The sequence below is a fragment of the Giraffa tippelskirchi genome, chromosome 8, assembly GCF_054371585.1.
Source record: "Giraffa tippelskirchi isolate mGirTip1 chromosome 8, T2T-mGirTip1v1.2.pri, whole genome shotgun sequence".
Taxonomy (NCBI): domain Eukaryota; kingdom Metazoa; phylum Chordata; class Mammalia; order Artiodactyla; family Giraffidae; genus Giraffa; species Giraffa tippelskirchi.
In genome coordinates, this window is record NC_137282.1 from 81,048,080 (window position 1) to 81,067,521 (window position 19,442).

Below are 19,442 nucleotides of genomic sequence, written 5' to 3' on the forward strand. Positions count from 1 at the left end.
TCACCGTCCAACTCTCACATCCATATATGACCACTGGAAAAACCATAGCCTTGACTAGATGGAGTAGCTCCTTATTAAATGCTGGTTATTGTAATTAATAATTTGTGAGATCTATTCTCTTAAATGTTATTAACTGCACACTCAAAGACCAGTTATCCATGTATTACTTTTTTTCTTTTCTGAGTTATCCATGTTTAATCTTGGTCTTAAGTTAGATTTCTTCTTGTAATGAATATAACCCTGGGGCATTGCCCCTTCCCTTGATTGATAAATGTTTAAGGAATATTTGATATTAATACGGTGCATTGTTATCCCAGATACCAAGACTCAGCAGTGAATATTTACTTTTTAACTGTGTCTTATAGGTATTTATGCTATATATCTATACTTGGCAAGGGAATAGACATCAACGAAAAAAGATATCCTTTTAATCAAAAGTTTTGGAGTATTCTGAAATAAGCAAAATTAAGCACATTGCTTTTCCAACTATACACTTTGAAGCTCCATTTAACAGCTTTTTTTAAATTGGTGCACAGAACATGCACCCCTTTAAACTCTTATCTGAAACTTCCAGTCCTTGTTGATTATAATTATTCTAACCATTAACTGATTGAAGATCACTAAAGAAAGTGAAAAAAAGTACAATTAGCTTATGGGTTCCCCACACTCTGCCATTCAGAATCTCTTAACATGCTACTGATCCATCCCAGGTGCTGATTTTATTCTCTTTGTTCTTTTTCTCCTTCTTAAAAAGGGCTGGTATAGTTTGGGTGTCAGCCTGCTTGTTTCTGTTCTTAACACAGGGTTGTGCCACTCATTTATACTCACTGATGGGTTTATACATTTCTTCCACTTTTAAAAAATATAAATCATTGCTCTAATCAGATGGACATATACTAAAGCCCAGAGGTAAAAGGTTTGTGCTAAGTAATAGACATATGAATATCAAACACAGATGAACAGAAATATTCAAAAATAGTTTGGAAAAAAGGACTACAAGTAGAAAAACCAGAATAGCCAGAGGGTTGGGAGGAAATCCAGGTATTTACAGTATAATGAAAGTCAAAGGAAAAGGTGGTTATTGGCTTAGAACAGACCACTAAGTTTTGATCTGAGGATCAGCAGAGTATTTTTATTGCAAGTATTTTCTCTTTCTTGGTATGGGGTAAGGCTGAATACTAGGGTTTGGTTCAGCTACAGGGCCACTGAGGCAGAAAAGAAGGTAACAAAACCTTTACAAGTCACTTGCTGTTACTAGGACAATACTGGAAAAATGAAAGGTCTCAAACATCTGGCGTTTACTTACACAAGATGTGTATTTAATTTTAAACTGCTTGGGAAGCTAACATCCAAAGCCCCTGGAAAACAGAATGAAATCTTTCACAGTCTCATGAAATAATGATTCCTGTGAAAGGATGCTTGAACTATGTCACCTGCAGAATTTCAAGGTGAAAGAGTTTAAGACCACTAGACTGTCTGTGGAAGTCCTGGAGGCTAGTACCAGTATCTTAGGAACAGTGAAGAACTTGAATTAGACTGAAGCTTAGCAAAACTGTGACCCAGGCCTGACCCAGCTTAATCCCTGATTGGATTATGGTGATATATGATATGCTTTCTCTGTCTACCAGAAGAAAGGTTAAACCTCATCTGTGGGAAGATAATATCATCTGGAAACTATAGTTCTTTTGTAATCAATAAATTTAAAATACTTGACATGAGATAAGGCAAGAACATTTGGTTAATAACCAATAGAAAAAAAAATAGACAATGGAAAGTTACCCAAAAGTGATTCAGAATTTGAGGTTAGCAGACATGACCTTGAAAATAACCATGATTAATATGTTAATAAAACAGAGAAAAAGATGAAGAAAATACACAGAAAGATAAAAGATTTCACAGAATTGAAATCTATGAGAGAACCAATGCACATCCTAGAAAATATTTTAATTAAGAATTTAGTGAGTGCATTTGATACTAGGTGGGATACACTGGAAGACTGCTAAGCTGGATAGTAGATAAATAGAAAATATGCAATGAAGTACACAGAGAGAAAAATTATGAAGAAGAAAGATGAGTAAAATTGTCATAATCTTTGCAACCCATGGACTGTAGCCCATCAGGCTCCTCTGTCCATGGAATTCTCCAGGCAAAAATATTGGAATGGAGGAATGGAATGCCATTTCTTTCTCTGGGGGCTTTTCCCTACTCAGGGATCAAACCCGGGTCCCCTTCATTGCAGGTGGATTCTTAACTATCCGAGCCACCAGGGAAACCCAATAATTGGGTACAACATGATAATAAAATTCTAATGTTGTATAGAAAAGTGAAGTTGCTCAGTTGTGTCTGACTCTTTGCGACCCCATGGACTGTAGCCTACCAGGCTCCTCTGTCCATGGGATTTTCCAGGCAAGGGTACTAGAGTGGGTTGCCATTTCCTTCTCCAGGGGATCTTCCCAACCCAGGGATTGAACCTAGGTCTCCCGCATTGCAGGCAGACGCTTTACCATCTGAGCCACCCGGGAAGCCAGGGAAGAAGGTTGTATAATTGGATTCAGAAAAGGAAAAATGATATAGACTGAAACAGAAGCAATTTTTGAATAGATAATGGTAAAGAATTTCCCATAATTGATGGAAAAATCTCAAACCAGAGACTCAAGAAGCTTAGAGAACCCCAGGCAGTAAAAATTTGAAAAATCATACTAGGCATGTCATAGTCAAACTGGCTGAAAATCAAAGACCCAGAGAAAATCTTAAAGGTGACAGAAAAGAAGAGACACTTAACCTTCAAAGAACCCACATTGACAGTTGACTTCCCACTAGGAGTGATAAAAAGACAGAAGAGAGTTGAATCACATATTTAAAGTGCTGAACTGCCAAATTTGATTTCTATACCCAAAGAAAACATCCTGGTAATGACTTCTGAGTTATTCTGTCATCAACAGACTGTCTAAACAAACAAAAACAATAGAAGTCATTCTATAGGCAGAGAGAAATGAGCCTAGATGAAAACAGAAATGTCAGTAGGAAGAAAGAGCATGAGAAAGAATAAATATATAGATAAATATCAATGAAATTGATCATATAAAGCAATACAGATCTTTCTTGACTTAAAATGAGGTTATGTTTCTGTAAACCCATCATAAGTTGAAAATAGAATAAGTTGAAAATTCACTTAATATACCCATTGAACATCACAGCTTAGCCTAGCCTACCTTAAATATATTCAGAATACTTGCATTAACTTATAGTTGGGCAAAATTATCTAATACAAAGTCTATTTTATAATAAAATACTGAATATCTCATGGAGTTCATTGAATACTATATTAAAAGTGAGAAACAGAATGATTGTATGTGTACAGAATGGTTGTATGTGTATCATGAATCATGTGGCTGACTGGGAGCTAAGATTCACTACCCAGCATCACAAGAATATCATGCAGCATGTTGCTAGTTCAGAAAAAGATCAAAATTTAGAATTTGAAGTATGATTTCTTCTGAATGTGCATTGCTTTTGGACCATTATAAAATCAAAAAAGTCATAAGTGGAACTATTGTAAGTCAGGGATAGACCATATGATATTATGCCATGGAGTTAAAAAATCTATTGCACTAAAATGGATGAAAATAACAACACGAAAAGATGGTAAGTAGATGTAAAATATTCTAAGATTGTAGCGTTATGATGTAAGTGGTAAAAGCAATACTTTGTGTTATTATCAAGGATGTATGAGGTCAACTCTGAATTTCCTTTTCCTGAAGCCTAGGCAATAGCTGATGATACCTAGTGTTAACTTCCTTTGATACTACAAATCCACTTTCTTGCAAGGATCCTTCCACTTTCATATCCTCTGTAAGCTTTCCTTGACCAAAATTAGGGCTAGAGTAATCCTTAATCTCATTATTTCCTCTATCTCTGTATATTTAGCAAGTCAAGAATCTGTTGGTCCATTGTCTTTTAGCAGAGAAAGTCTGCCAACTGGTGTCTAGACATGCATCTTTTTAATAGTTTGCCTCTCTAATAAGCACCATTAAGATCTTTCTTCCCCCCGGCCAGCCAATTTGCAGTTATGTTCCTTTAGTCTTACCTCAGTGTGCTTTGTTTCCTCTTCACTTTGCAGATCTAAGCAACAAGCATGTCCTACTTATTTCTATTCTTTCTCTCTTTCAATTCAATCTGTGGTTTTTTTTGAATGAAGGATATTTTAAATACCTTTCCCAGGACACTTTATCATCTGAGTCCAATAAATCTATGAGCAGTTATGAGCTTCTGTTTATGTTTATTTGTTGACATTTGTATTTTATCTTATTACTTCAACTTTGTAGACCAATCACCTTGTTCCTACCATCTTTCCTTTTGTCTGCTCCCATAAATTTCAATTTATTTCTTTCTCTTGACTATAATGTAGGTAAAAATACAGACTCTGGGGCTAGACTGCCTTGCTTAAAAATCCCAGCTCCTGTAACTTCTGGATAACTGTGGAAGTTTATCTTAAACTTTCTTAACTTCTATGATGACCATGAAGATAATAGAATCTTCTATTACTTTGGATTTGGGGGGTTTGTTGGAATTAATCTAAATGAGGCTCTATCATTTGTGCTGGACAAATGGCAACACATAAAAAATAAGTGCTAGCTATTGTTCTTATGGTTCCTTATTTGTTATTTCTATTTGATGTCCTAGTTTACAGTTTTATGTGATGATTTTTATTGCTTTCACACTGTAAGTTTAGAGTTATTTACAATCTTTATTGAAATCTGATGCTAATTTTAGCAACAACAAAAAATTATTCTTGTATTGATCTAAACCTTCCTGTCTTCACACATACTTTCCACTGGTGGCTCTAGTTCTGCCTTTTGTGCTTAGTCACTCAGTCATGTCCGATTCTTTGTGACCCCATGGACTACAGCATGCCAGGCTCCCCTGTCCATGGGGTTTCTCCAGGGTTGTCATGCCCTCCTCCAGGGGATCTTCCCAACAGAGAGATCAAACCCAGGTCTCCCATATTGCAGGCTGATTCTTTACAGCCTGAGCCACCAGGGAAGCTCAAGAATACTGGAGAGGGTAACCTATCTCTTCTCCAGGGATTCTTCCTGACATAGGAATCAAACTGCAGTCTCGTGCATTGCAGGTGGATTCAGAAAACAGAACTGTTTCATTTTTCACACGTCAGCTCTTCTGAAGACAACCATGTTATCCCCTCTGAGTGGTCTCACATGTAAACTAAATGTTTTCATTTCACCTCTTCATTTCTCCAAGAAACATTTATATTGCTGATCCTGTTCATGACGCCAGTTGGATTGCTGTTTGCACAGTTTGCTGAGCCCAAAATAGGCAAGGCGCAAACTAAGAGGCTGGAAGGAGACTCTAGGAGCCATAGGAACTACACACGTAGTTTATTCTCTCCTGGCTGGCACTGCAGCCATAACATAATCTAACACAGCCAAAACATAGGCATAACATAACCTCATCTAACATAACCATGATGTCTCTCCAGTGTAGCCCCGAAGCAGCAGCAACCAGGGCTTTCAGGGTGAAGCTCATGCAGGTATAAACCATACAACCTGTGACCAAGCGAGTACCTTGTGATGCACATGTGCAGTGCTGTGATTTTAGTCATTAAATAACCAAGCAAAGTCATTGTTTACAGAGCATGGGGTGAGAGGGCATGAGAGAGCTGACTGGCGCCATCTTGTTCCTTTCCCCACAAACATTCCTCTGTTCTTGTCATTTTATTTGCTATCAAGAAAGATGAATTGTATCTTCCATGCTAATCACTTTGGGACAGACAACACACACTACCGAATGCACATACTGTATTTTGCAGTTGAATGTAAACGACCACCAACGTCTTTGTGTTTTTGCCTTAAGAAGCTACCATTTTCTTAGATCAAGAGGTTCTCATCTCTGAAGTACACAAGTAGCCTAGCCCCAAAGACTAAAAACTAAACGTTGTATTGCCCGTATTTCAAAAGGTGATGGGAAGAATAGTAGAATGTCTGAAGCGCTGACTTGCCCTGGCTAACCAAGCATTCATCTACACTCCACCAGGTAGTATAGTCAGCAGGCATAGCAGCTGCAAAGGAAAAACAGGGCAGAAATGGGGAAAGCTGAAAATGAGGATATAGAGGGCCAAAAAGGAGAGACAAACTGGAATGAGGCTAAGCAGAGGAGACAGATGCTATCTTCTCATACTACCCAGGAACTAGCCTTAGTCCATGAAGTTACCTGAACACACAATGGGAGTGACTGATTCATTTAGCGACCACTTCAGACACTATGATTTAAATGTGAAGGATTTAGTTTGGTAAATCAAAAACATTGTAACAAAATACTTCTACCTCTCAATGTTTAATATGTCTGGAGGGTTTTGATACTTTTTTATTTCCTTCACCAAGTTTCTCTGAAGAGCCCTTGGATGTTAAGAAGGTCTTTCTATGTGAGTTGAGAATATTCCTTTTTCTTTTTTTATTTCTGAGAAACAGAAAGTTATACACTTTCTCTGAAGTAAGCAAGTCAGAATGGCAAAGGGTTCTTTTCAGTTCACAACTTCAGTCCCCTAGGGAAAGCAGACACCTCTACAACTCCATCCTCCACGGTACAAAGCAGGTCCATTTAGCAAACACTGAGCTGTTTCCTTCTTGCCCCTGGGCAGTAAGCTACTTCTTTAGTTTAACTAGAGTTAGTGTGCTGAATGACAGACTGAGTCTTGTTTTGATGCACAACGTAAGACTGACTTAACTGATTTTCCTATATCAACTCACCAACTTTAAGCTCCAAAATTAGATAACTTCTAAACCATTATAAAACAAAGCAAAAATATTTCTACACAGACACACACACAATCACTTTGTATGCTGGGAAAGAGCTAAATATTATTTAATATCCATCTGAGATGGGGCTTAAATAAGAGACTTAGTCATATTCTTTATTTAAAATACTATTTGAATATGCATCTAGTTGAGGACAGAGTACAGAGTAGTCATCTGATTCTCAGAGGAGTATTTGAAACTATTAGACAGCATAAGCCAGGAATGCTGCAGTAACAAATGAAGCCTAGTTAGAATATCAATGTTTATTTTTTGGTCTTGAGTATATATGCAATGCACTTTGGGGAAGGAGAGGAGTAGAGGACTTTGTTTCTCACAGTCACTCAGGGATCCAGGCTAATAGAAAAAAAAAATCATGGCCTTCTTGGTTACTATGGCAAAGAAAAGATAGCATGGAGACCTCACACCTCTCTTCCCCGTGTTTCTTCCCAGAAGTGACACGTGTCACTTCCATTTATTTTAGTCCTTTGATCACAATCAGTTATATGGCCCCACCTAACAGTAGTAGGGCTGGGAAGTGTAATTTTTTATTTTATGCCTAAAAAGAAAGGAAAACCAGACACTGATTTTGCAAGAGAAATTTCTACTGTGGACCCTAAAGAGATCTGAATTGTACTAGAGGCTTATCAAATAGTTTTATCAAAAATCAGTGCCTCCATTTGATAGCTGGGACTCTAAAGGACAGGAGAAATATTACCTATGTATGAATGATAAACAAATATGTCAAGGATTTGGAACTTAATTGTGGAGCTTTTGAAGTTATGTTTTATAATAATATTTGTACTTGTGAACTGAGAAACATTTACTTGTGGGACAGGAAGTACTATCAATTATGTCTTTGGTAACATAATTCCATTTAGGAAGATATAAATGCTTTCAACAGTCCAAAAGAAACTCAATTTCTTTTGGGCAAGAAAGCATTAAATTACTGGGATCTCAGAGTCATAGTATAAATAGATTGCTGGCATATGGAACTGTTTCAGAATTACACTTGTATCATTTTGGAATTAAAGCAGAATTGAATATGCCAGGAGAAGGGATTTTCAGGTCCACACATCAGGGAATTTACCTTTGTTTTGCCAGGTTCTTTCTACACACAAGCCCTAGGGTTACTTGTCTCACCATGTTCCTGAACAGCTCAAAACCTTCCAGCTCCCCATCAAGCTCAGAATCAAGTGCAAATTCCCCAGCATACACTGTAGAATCTCAGATCATTGAGTCCTGCCTACTTACATTTAAAGCTTTACTATCACCAGCCACTTATTCCATTCTCTTGGAATCCCAAACTTCTTCACCCAGGCTGTGATCTGTTGGCTTTGGGTACTTTGTATGTATTCACTATGGAGGAAAATAATTAGCAAAAACAATTATTAGAACATTCCGATTACAACCCTGGTGTCAAAGATAAACTTTAACCGAAATATGTGTCCTTATTTTAAGAAGAAAGAAAGGAAAGAAGGAAGGAAGGAAAGGAGGGAAATGGCCAGGGAGAAAGGCAAATATAGGCTTGAATTTTCACAGATACATTTGGACTTTACATTCCATTTTTTCTTAAAGCAATAATATACGCTTATAGATACAATAGGCAAAGCTCTGGATCTTTTCCAAGTTTAGGTTTCAAATTTTAATCATGCTAACAATAACAAATGAAATCCGAAAGTATATTCATATTTTTATTAATAATATAGTAAACATGCATGGTAACATTATACTAATGTGATAATTAGTAACAATTTAATTTTCCTCTCTCAACTCCCTCCAGTTCCACCCCTTTAAGTAATCAGTAAAAACTTCTTCCATTCAGTTATTCCCCACCTTTTTCTATATTCTTGCTACCAAAAGACATAAATAAGGACTTTTTTTTTTTACAAGTACAGAAAACTCAATTCTAAATTTTTTTTTTGATTAGTTGAATGGAGTCAATTTGCTAGAAAGATTTGTTTAAATATAGTTAAATTATTCTTTTCCTGCCCCCTTGGAATTTTCCTTTTTGGATATTAAGTTTCATTTATATACTTGGATCTGTTTACAGAGTATGTTAGTCTATTTTACTCATACTTTTCTTGTTTGTACCAATGTCATACTATTGTGCTCACAGTAGTTTTGTGGTAAGTACAAATAAATGTGCAGTAAGGCAGTTTCTCCTAAATATTCTTTCTAAAAGATTTCTTAGCTCTTTTTGGACATTCTTCTATATGAATCATAAATTAGTTTTGCCATTAAATCCCTCTAAATACATACATACAAACTCAATAGTCTTAACAGTTTAGCTGTTTCTAGTGGGTGTGCAGTTATAGTTTATTGTTTTTAAACTTCATCTCCTTGATACATAATTATTTGAATATCTCTTCATGTGCTCATTGGCCATGGGTATATATTCTTTTCTGAAGTTTTCATTACAGTTTTGTAAATTTTTTATCGGGTTGTCTTCTTATTAGGGACTTCCCTGGTAGCTCAGCTGGTAAAGAATCCACCTGCAATGCAGAAGACTCAGGTTCGATCCCTGGAATGGGACGATCCCCTGGAAAAGGGAATGGCTACCATAAGAAGTGTGTGTGTGTGTGCGCTCATGGACTGTAGCCCGCCAGGCTCCTCTGTCCATGGGATTCTCCAGGCAAGAATACTGGAGTGGGTTGCCATGCCTTCCTCCAGGGCATCTTCCAGACCCAGGGATTGAACCTGTGTCTCTTGTATCTCCTGCATTGGCAGGCAGATTCTTTACCACTAGCTTCACCTGGGAAGCCCACCACCTGGGAAGAATTTTGTGTATATTCTGAATTCAGTTCATTTCTCAAATATACATATTACGAATTGCTGCTTGCAATTTCATTTTCTTATTGGTATTTTGAAGAGCAGTACTAAGTTGTAATGAAATCCGACTTGTCATGTTTTTCTTTTATTATGAATCATTTCTGTGTTTTGTCTAGTAATTTTTTGTTCACCTAAGTTTGTGAAATTTTTTGTATGTTTATTTTCTAGAATTTATAGTTTTAGTTTGCATTTTAACCTCTGATCCTCTTTGAATTGCTTTTGTGTATTATAAGAGGAAAATTCTGCGACAACAAATTTCTGTCTGTCCTTGTGCCCAAGTTCAGTTTGAAAATTTGCCTTGTGTTGTCAGACCCTCTAGAACTAGAATCTGTCTTTTGTTGGTCCATACATTCCCATCCCTTTCCTGACTTCGAAACAGATTTTTAGAGATGAATTCCTGCCCAGCCCCATTTTACTTAGATTTCCTGAGGGTGATTGCTCATTTCCAGTTCATGCCTGCTCCTTGATTCCTCTGCCCACATTCCGTCTCCTTCCTTTCAGCACACCCTGCCACTGCATGCTACTTGTTTTTGCTGTTACTTGCAATACTGCACTAGCCCCATTATCCACTGTCCACTTCTCCAGCTGCACTGAATATCCTCAGAACACCTTCATGCAGTCTTTCCTTCTAAAGCCTTCTCTGCTTCAGACTGGACATCCGATTCCAAGAGTGGCATCTTTCAGTCTATGCCATTTGGGCAACTTAAATATACCATGTCCAACCATTTCCAGAATTTTAACACTAGTTCTTTTCTTTCAATTTTTATTGAAGCATAGTTGCTTTACAATGTTATGTTCATTTCCACTGTACAACAATGTGAATCAGTTATGCATATACATATATTCCCTCTTTTTAGATTTCCTTCTATTTAGGTCACCAAAGAGCACTGACTATAGAGTTCCCTGTGCTATACGGTATGTTCTCATTGGTCATCTATTTTATATATAGTAGTGCTTCCCTGATAGCTCAGTTGGTAAAGAATCCACCTGCAATGTGGGAGACCCCAGTTCCATATCTGGGTTGGGAAGATCTACTGGAGAAGGGATCGGCCACCCACTCCAGTATTCTGGCCTGGAAAATTCCATGGACTGTATAGTCCATGGGGTCGCAAAGAGTCGGATCTGACTGAGCCACTTTCACTTTCAGCGTATATATGTCGGTCCCAATCTCCCAGTTCATCCCACCTCCCCCTTCCCCACCTTGATATCCATACATCTGTCCTCTACATGTGCCTCTATGTCTGGTTTGCAAATAAGTTCATTTGTACCATTTTTCTAGATTTCAATTTAAGTGATATTTTATGATATTTTTTTCATCTTTCTGACTTATTTCACTCTGTAGGATAGTCTCTATGTCTAGCCACATCTCTGAGTTATGGCTGAGTAATATTCCATTGTATATATATATATACATCACATCTTCTTTGCCCATTCCTCTGTTGATGGACATTTAGGCTGTTTCCATGTCCTGGCTGTTGTAAACACTTCTGCAATGAACATTGAAGTTCAGGTACATTCTTGAATTATGGTTTTCTCCAGGTATATGCTCAGGGGTGGGATTGTTAGGACATGCAGTAGTTCTAGTTTTAGCTTTTTGAGAAAACTCCATATTGTTCTCCACAGTGGCTGTACCAACTTACATTCCCACCAACTGTAGGAGGTTCCTTTCTCTCCATATCCTTTCCAGCATTTATTGTTTGTGAATTTTTTGATGGTGGCCATTCTGACTGGTGTGAGGTGATATCTCATTGTTGTTTTAATTGGCATTTCTCTAATAATTAGTGATGTTGATCATCTTTTCATGTGTTTTGCTGGCCATCTGTGTGTCTTCTTTGGAGAAATGTCTATTAAGATCTTCTGCCCATTTTTTTCAGTGAGTTGTTTGTAACATTGAATTGTATCTTACCCATTTCTATGTATCTCTGATCTCAACTATTGTGTTTAATTTTACATGTCATTTTGACTGGTTCACAAGGTGCCCTGATATTTGGCTTAATATTACTTTGAGGTGCGTCCATGAGGGTGTTTCTGAATGAGGTGAACACTTGCATCCATAGATTGAGTAAAGCGGATTGCCCTCCCCATGTCGATAGGCATTATCCAGTCTCTTGAGGGCCTTCATAGGACAAAAAGGGGAAGAAAGGGAGGCCTCTTCCTCTCTCTCTGCTTAACTATTTGAGCCAGGACTTTGGTCATCTCTTGCCTTTGGACTAAGACTTACACCATCAATGTTCTTGGTTCAAAAGCAAAAATGTATGTCCACAATTGCACACACATTCATTCATTCAGAGCCCCCAGGAACTATTTCTGTTCTTTCCATTGCCTTCCTCTTTCTCTATTGGCCCCAAACAATGGGAAAACAAACATTTTGGAAAAAAGATAAATTTGCAAATAAGCTTAAGTTTTATACAGAATTCTTCTAAGACATTAAATGCTTGACAGAGTCTTCCTACAATGAACATGAGCAGTATAAAGAATAATCTGTGAGACAGATTGTGTGTCCAAATTGAGGTAAATATGTAGTTGCTCACAGGCTGATTTGGTTTGAATACCATATATTTCCTTTCAGATAGTAGTTTTATGGCCTGTGTTGAGACTGTCTGGTCAATTCAGAAATTTAAGAGCAGCTCAGACTTACTCTTTTTGACCAGGGCAAGACAACCTGCAATTGCTTGTTCTCAAAGGGCAGTACATTGCATTGTATTCATTATCCCAAACCTGGCTGTCAGATGTTATAAAGAAATACATTTTGCAAGAAATTTTCCAAGCCCTTCAACTATATAAATTACCTAGACACTTGCTCTCTACTTAGGAAACAATCTTATTTCCCCTCACAAATCAGACTACCTTTTCTGATGCATTTGATTATGTTTATTTGCTTGCTTGTTTAATTTTGGAATAGTTATCCAGTTCACATAGATCAAAAATTTTAAAATTATCCATAGAAGGAAATAATGCTCTTCAGTCTCAGTCTTCCATCCAACCCTTCCCCACCAGCCCCACTTATGATAAAATAGGCCAGCACTATTGTTACTTTCTTGCACATCCTTCTGGAGGCTTTGTATGCATAAACAAATGAATGTGAACTCACATTCCAATCTCACATCTGCTAAAGAAAAAGGGAGCTGAACTTAGAGGGACCACCAGTGCCTGTTAGCCCAGAGATTTATCGATTTTAGCACTGAAATTTCTGTGTCTTGGGAAACTTCTTAGCCCTGGGCAAACCGGGATGATAGGCTGCCATAAACTTTTATACCTTATCTGGCACCAATGTATTTTTTGGAGATATTTTCATATCAGTTCTATGCAGTCCATGGAATTCTCTAGGCCAGAATACTGGAGTGGGTAGCCATTCCCTTCTCCAGGGAATCTTCCCAATCCAGGGATCAAACCCAGGTTTCCTGCACTGCAGGCGGGTTCTTTACCAGTTGAGCCACAAGAGAAGCCCACGAACGCTGGAGTGGGTAGCCTATCCTTTCTCCAGCGGGTCTTCCTGACTGAGAAATCGAACCAAGGTCTCCTGCATTACAGGTGGATTCTTTAGCAACAGAGCTATCAGGGAAGCCCATATCAGTTCCAAGATCTTCCTTATTCTTTTTCATTCTTTTCATGGCTGCATAATTTTGTGAATGCATCAGTATTTTAGTATCTCCCTATTGATGGATCCTTGTGTTTTTGTTGGTAATCTTTTACCACAACAGGTTGTGATAGAATACTGCAATGAGTAAGCCTGTTCATAAATGCACTAACATATTCTCAGATGTAGAACTGTTAGGCAAAAGGGAATATGCATTTATGATTTTGACAGATACTGCCGGATTATTATCTGTAAGTTCTGTGCCAATTGACACTCCCATAGAAATGCATGAGAATCCTTCTTTCCCTGAAGTCTTGCCAACAAGACTTATCAAGTTAGCAAAAATCCACAAGTTTGACTTAACTGCAGAATTTGAATTTTCATTTCCTTTTTTTAAAATAGGTGATATTGAGCTTTTGTTGATAGAGAACTTTTTGTGATTTCTACTCATTTTTATTCTGTATTGAGTTTTTTCCTTATGAGAAAAACATATTACATACATTAAGATAATATTCCCTTCTTGTTGTGATGTTCAACTGTTTTTCTCACTTATCTTTTGTGTATTATTCTTCTCATTTATGTTTTGACTTTGATTTTTCTTTTAATACAGTTAAAAAAACTTTTACGTAGTCAAACTTTCCTTTATAACTTATAGGTTTTGGATCATAGAAAGGCTATCTTTACTTCAAAATTATAAAGAAACTTTCTAATCTTTAAATTTAGTGTTTCATGGCTTTATTTTTTATAATTAAATACCTGATCCATTTGGCATTATTCTCATGAAGGGTGTGGATATAGTCCTAACATTATTTTTCTCAGGCGGCTACCTGATTTGAAATATTTTCTAATTATAAACTAAGTTTCTAGATGTGTTTGGATCTTTTTCAGAAGTAATTTTCTGTTCCATTGTACTGTGTATCTGTTTATGCATTGATATGGTATGGTTTTAATTATTGAAACTTTATAATATACCCTAATATCTTGTAAGTCTATTCTCATCATTAGTGCTTTGTTTTTCCAGAATTTAATGGTTGTTATTGGGTCTTTATTATTTACAGAAACATTAAACATAGCTATATACATTTTAAAAATTTATTCTATTATAGTTATAAAATCAAGGTAAAATTATAATTATGTTTGTGTGCCTGCATGCTAAGTTGCTCAGTCATGCTGACTCTTTGCAACCCTATGCACTGTAGACTGCCAGGCTAATCTGTCTACAGGATTCTCCAGGCTAGAATACCGGACAGGGTTGCTGTGCCCTCCTCCAGGGAATTTTCCCAACCCAGGAATCAAACCTGAGTCTGTTGTTTCATGCTTTGGCAGGTGGATTCTTCACCACTAATGCTACCTGGGAAGCCCATAATTATGTTTGTTATATTATAATTATTTTCTTATTAAAATAATATATATTTACTAAAACCTATGATGCTGTATATATATCTTATTGTTTATGTGTGTGAAAACAATGGATTTTGTACTCCCAAAACTTATCCAACATCTTATTTCTTAAATATTTTTTATTTTATAATTTTGGGTTTTCCGATTATATAATAATACCAACTGCAATAGGGAAACAGTCATTTTATCCTTTTCAAATTTTGTACCTTTGATATTTTTCTGCTGCTTAATTGCTTTGACTTTTTACCTGTAATAAGATGTTAAATAAAATAGCAATAGTGGAACTCCTTGTCTTGTTCCCAAATTTAGTATTTTCTCTTTAATCATGATTCTGGAATTGACATAGAATAGTTTGTTATACTGACTATTCATCTATCCTTATTTTCTTCTTTCTTTTTTATATCTCAAGAATCTTAAATGTTGTCATATGCTTTTTAAATTTGCCTTGAAATGATCACATCATTAGTATCCTTAAATATAATAATATATTATCCCAATTAATTCCCTAACATTGACACAGTATGACATACCTGGCATTAAATTGCACTTGATCATAATGTATTATTCCTATAAATTCCCTCGGGATTTTTTGTTGTTGTTGTAGTTGCAAATATTTCATTTGGAATTTTGGTTTGGTAGTTTTGCTTTCCCAGTATTATTATTGCATTATTAATGTTATATATAGTAATGTGGATATCAATTAAAAATTTTGGAAAATTTCCATTTCCAAAATTTCAATTTTCCATTAAAAATTTCCATTATTCAATGCTTTCAGTCATTTAATAGCATGGTAATTTTTAGGATTTGGGACAAGGTCCTCAGGTCTGGTAACGGCGAGGTTGTTTCTTTGAAAAAAATTCTTTTTTTTTCCTATATAAAATGTCTCTTAAGATTGTGTATTTCATCTGAGATAAATTTTAAGTTATATTTTTTCTAGAAAATTATTTGTTTAATCCAAATTTTCAGTTTATTTGTATGAAACTGTACAAAAGCTTTCTTATGATTCTTTAAATTTCCTTTGTTATTATTATTAATTTTTGGTACAGTTATACCTTTTTCTCTTTTTTCCTCTTAAAGTAGTTAATTATTATTTTATTGAGTTTCTCAAAAAAACAGCATTTCGATATATATTTTTTTAATTTTACTCTCTAAAATTTAAATTTTACTCTTTAAAAGCCACTCAAGTGGCTCAGTTGTAAAGAATCCACCTGCCAGTGTGGGAGACATAGGAAATGTGGGTTCAAACTCTGTGTCAGGAGGATACCCTGGAGAAGGAAATGGTGACTCATTCCAGTATTCTTTATGGGAAATCCCCTGGATAGATAAACCTGGTGGGCTACAGTCCAGGGGGTCAAAAAGAGTCAGACATGACTCAGTAAGCACATTTAAGGTTGGGTATTTTTTTTTTTTTTAGTTTTATTCTTTTTCTACTTTCTAATCTATTAATTTCTACTTTCATTTTTAAAGTCCTTTTACATTTTTACAATGTATTTTATTGTGATTTTTTTCAACATACTAGTCACAAATTTATTAGTTCCTTTTAAAATTTCTTCTTTTATTGACTAGTGTATAAGACTATTTTTCTCTTGGTATCAGTTTTCTTGATTTCTATAAATTTGATTGTTCTCTAAAAATTCTGTAATTTTAGCACGTTTCCTCCATTAGTAAGGATTGATGAGGTAAAATTAAAAAAAAAACATAAAGCATTTGTTTTTATTCCTATAATCAAGGCAAAATCTGAACACAATTGGCGTTGATAATAGAAATATAATCAGAACCATTATTCATGAATTTACAGTTGATGAGGTTTTTATATTTCCAGTTTGAAGACCATTTTTGCAAGAGGTTTAAACAGGCACCTCACCCCCAGGAAACACAAGTAGTCAATGTACATAGGAAAAGAGTTATAACAGTATTGCGAATTAAGGGAATACTATCATACACCTTGGGCTTTCCTTGTGGCTCTGCTGGTAAAGAATCCGCCTGCAATATGGGAGACCTGGGTTTGACCTCTGGGTTGGGAAGATCCCCTGGAGAAGAGGAAGGCTACCCACTACAGTATTCTGGCTTAGAGAATTCCATGGACTATCTAGTCCATGGGGTCACAAAGAGTCAGACACGACTGAATCAGGATGACTAGTATTAAAATAAAATGACCAAAACAACCAAGGTTATGGGGCAGTGGGAATTCGCAGGTGTGACTGGTGTAAGTATAATATCTGATACAATCATGTTAGAAAGGAGTTTGACAGCATCTACTAAACTTAAAAATATGCATGCCTGATAAACCAGAAGTTTCACTTATAGTTCGGAGAAGGCAATGGCACCCCACTCCAGTACTCTTGCCTGGAGTATCCCATGGACGGAGGAGCCTGGTAGGCTGCAGTCCATGGGGTCGCTAAGAGTCAGACACGACTGAGCGACTTCACTTTCACTTTTCACTTTCATGCATTGGAGAAGGAAATGGCAACCCACTCCAGTGTTCTTGCCTGGAGAATCCCAGGGATGGGGGAGCCTGGTGGGCTGCCATCTGTGGGGTCGCACAGAGTTGGACATGACTGAAGCGACTTAGCAGCATGGGATTTCATCATATGATTGTGCTGTCATGTATTTGTTCTTAATCCTCAGAAATTTGAATTGTTTCTAAATGTCTGCTATTATAAATACCACTGCACTGGACATTCTAGGTCATAAAGCTGCATGCAACTCTTGTATATTCCTTTCCATTAATTCATAGTAGCAGGAACAATAATTTATATTCTGAAAATTTATTCATCTAGTCAAATTGTCCTATAGAAAATAAGGTACACTGTTAGAAATGGTGAGTAAAAGGGTCTGTTTTACTGCATATTCACCATTATGAACAATAGCAACTACAGTACCTAAATATTCACCTAGTTGAAAAGCAAAGACATTGTTCACATTATTATGAAATATGTTTAAATTTAACTACTAATTAGGTTAGATGTTTATTATATTTATTGACCGTTTGTATTTTTCTATTCTGAAATTCCTACTTTCTATTCTTCTACCAAAATTTTTTTCCTATTACAGAAACTTTGTGTTTATCGTATGTATGAAACATACAGAAATATCTTTCCAAAAATTTTATGATACATAATTTTTATGATTTTAGTTTTATGTAACTAAATTAAATTTAATTCCCTAATATTGTCCTTTGTGGCTTACTATTTTTCACATTTTTGATTAGTCAAGTGTTCACACCCCTAAATGAGATGAATGTGTATATATACTTTTAATATATTTAACACTTTATTTCTAATCCATGCAAAAGTTAGCTTGGTACATGGAATGAAATACATATCTGCCACCACTGTTTTCTCAGGTTTATTTTCCAAACAGTTTATTGAATCACTTTTTATTTCTCCACTGATTTGAAGTGCTACTTCAAAGAATATATGCTATGTTCTTCATATAGATTCTGAAATCTCTTCCTGGGCTTTCCAGGCTAGTTCACTGATGTTTATCTATCACCAGATCATCACTGTTTTAGTTTCAGTGCTTTTGTAATTCAATTTAATAGGTGGAAGTGCAGGACTCTCCTCATAGCTATTACTTCTCAAAATTGTTTGGAGGGAACAAGCATGTTCATAATTGCTGGTGGGAATCTGAGTTGGCATGTCCTCAGTAGAAGGAAATTTGTCATTAGCTATGAAAATCACAAATATCCATTCGCTGAGCTGGACCCAAATTTTGTGGGGCTGAAGCATAGATTTGGGGATTTCTCTTTGAGGAATACACACACACAAGCAATTACAGACACAAAGGAAGTGTGAGAGTGAATGTTTACTTAGAATGAGAAAAGAAAAACATAGCAATTTATCCATTTTCAAAAGCTCATAAGTACTGCAAACGTCAGAAAATCCAGAAAAATTGACATGATATTTTTATTCATTAGTTGTCAGATACACTTTATTACTTTTTCTCCATTCTTTCCTATGTCCACTTTGATTGTTTCTTTCTATAGTATTTTTCCATGACAAGAACAGATTTTAAAATATCATCTATAGAGCAAAGAAAAACAGCAATCACTTATAGCATAATTGATCAGAAGTTTTCATTATTGATTCATCTTCACAACATTTTATTGGTAATGTGATGTGAGCTGCAAATTTGGAAAGCCTCTCCTACATAAGCTATAAGATTGCAGGGCATTTCAAGTTTTTTTAATATTAGACTCTTCTTAAATGCACTTCCCTGATGGCTTAGATGGTAAAGAATCTGCCTGCAATGTGGGAGACCTGGGTTAGATTCCTGGGTTGGGAAGATCCCCTGGAGAAAGGGACAGCTACCCACTCTAGTATTTTTGCCTGGAGAATTCCATGGACAGAGGAGTCTGGTGGGTTATAGTCCATGGGGTCGCAAAGAGTCTGACATAACTGAGCAACTTTTACTTCTTAAATACTCTAATTGATGATAATCATTAACCAGTTTATTGTCAATGACCTCATTTTAGTGTGGGATTTTATAAGTTTTATGGGTTTCCAAGGTGGTGCTAGTAGTAAAGAACTCTCCTGCCAATGCAGGAGACATAAAAGACATGGGTTTGATCCCTGGATCAGAAGATCTGCTGGAAGAAGGCATGGCAACCCACTCCAGTATTCTTTCCTGGAGTATTCCATGGACAGAGAAGCCTGGCAAGCTATGGTCCATAGGATCACAAAGAGTTGGACACAACTGAAATGACTTAGCACACATGCACATTATAAATTTTATATTATCTTCGCCCCAAACAGTACTTTATGGCAAATTAGTAAACTCCACAGATAAACACAATGAATGGTTGCTTTACAATTGCATAC

At 36.2% G+C, this 19,442-nt stretch overlaps 1 non-coding gene across 1 annotated transcript; it reads right to left on the reverse strand.

Annotated features, from left to right (window-relative positions):
• Window positions 1-2,450: 2,450 nt before the first annotated feature.
• On the reverse strand, window positions 2,451-2,522 carry TRNAC-GCA (transfer RNA cysteine (anticodon GCA)). Its single transcript has one exon. It is a non-coding gene; the product is annotated as a tRNA-Cys (tRNA).
• Between the last annotated feature and the right edge of the window lie 16,920 nt (window positions 2,523-19,442).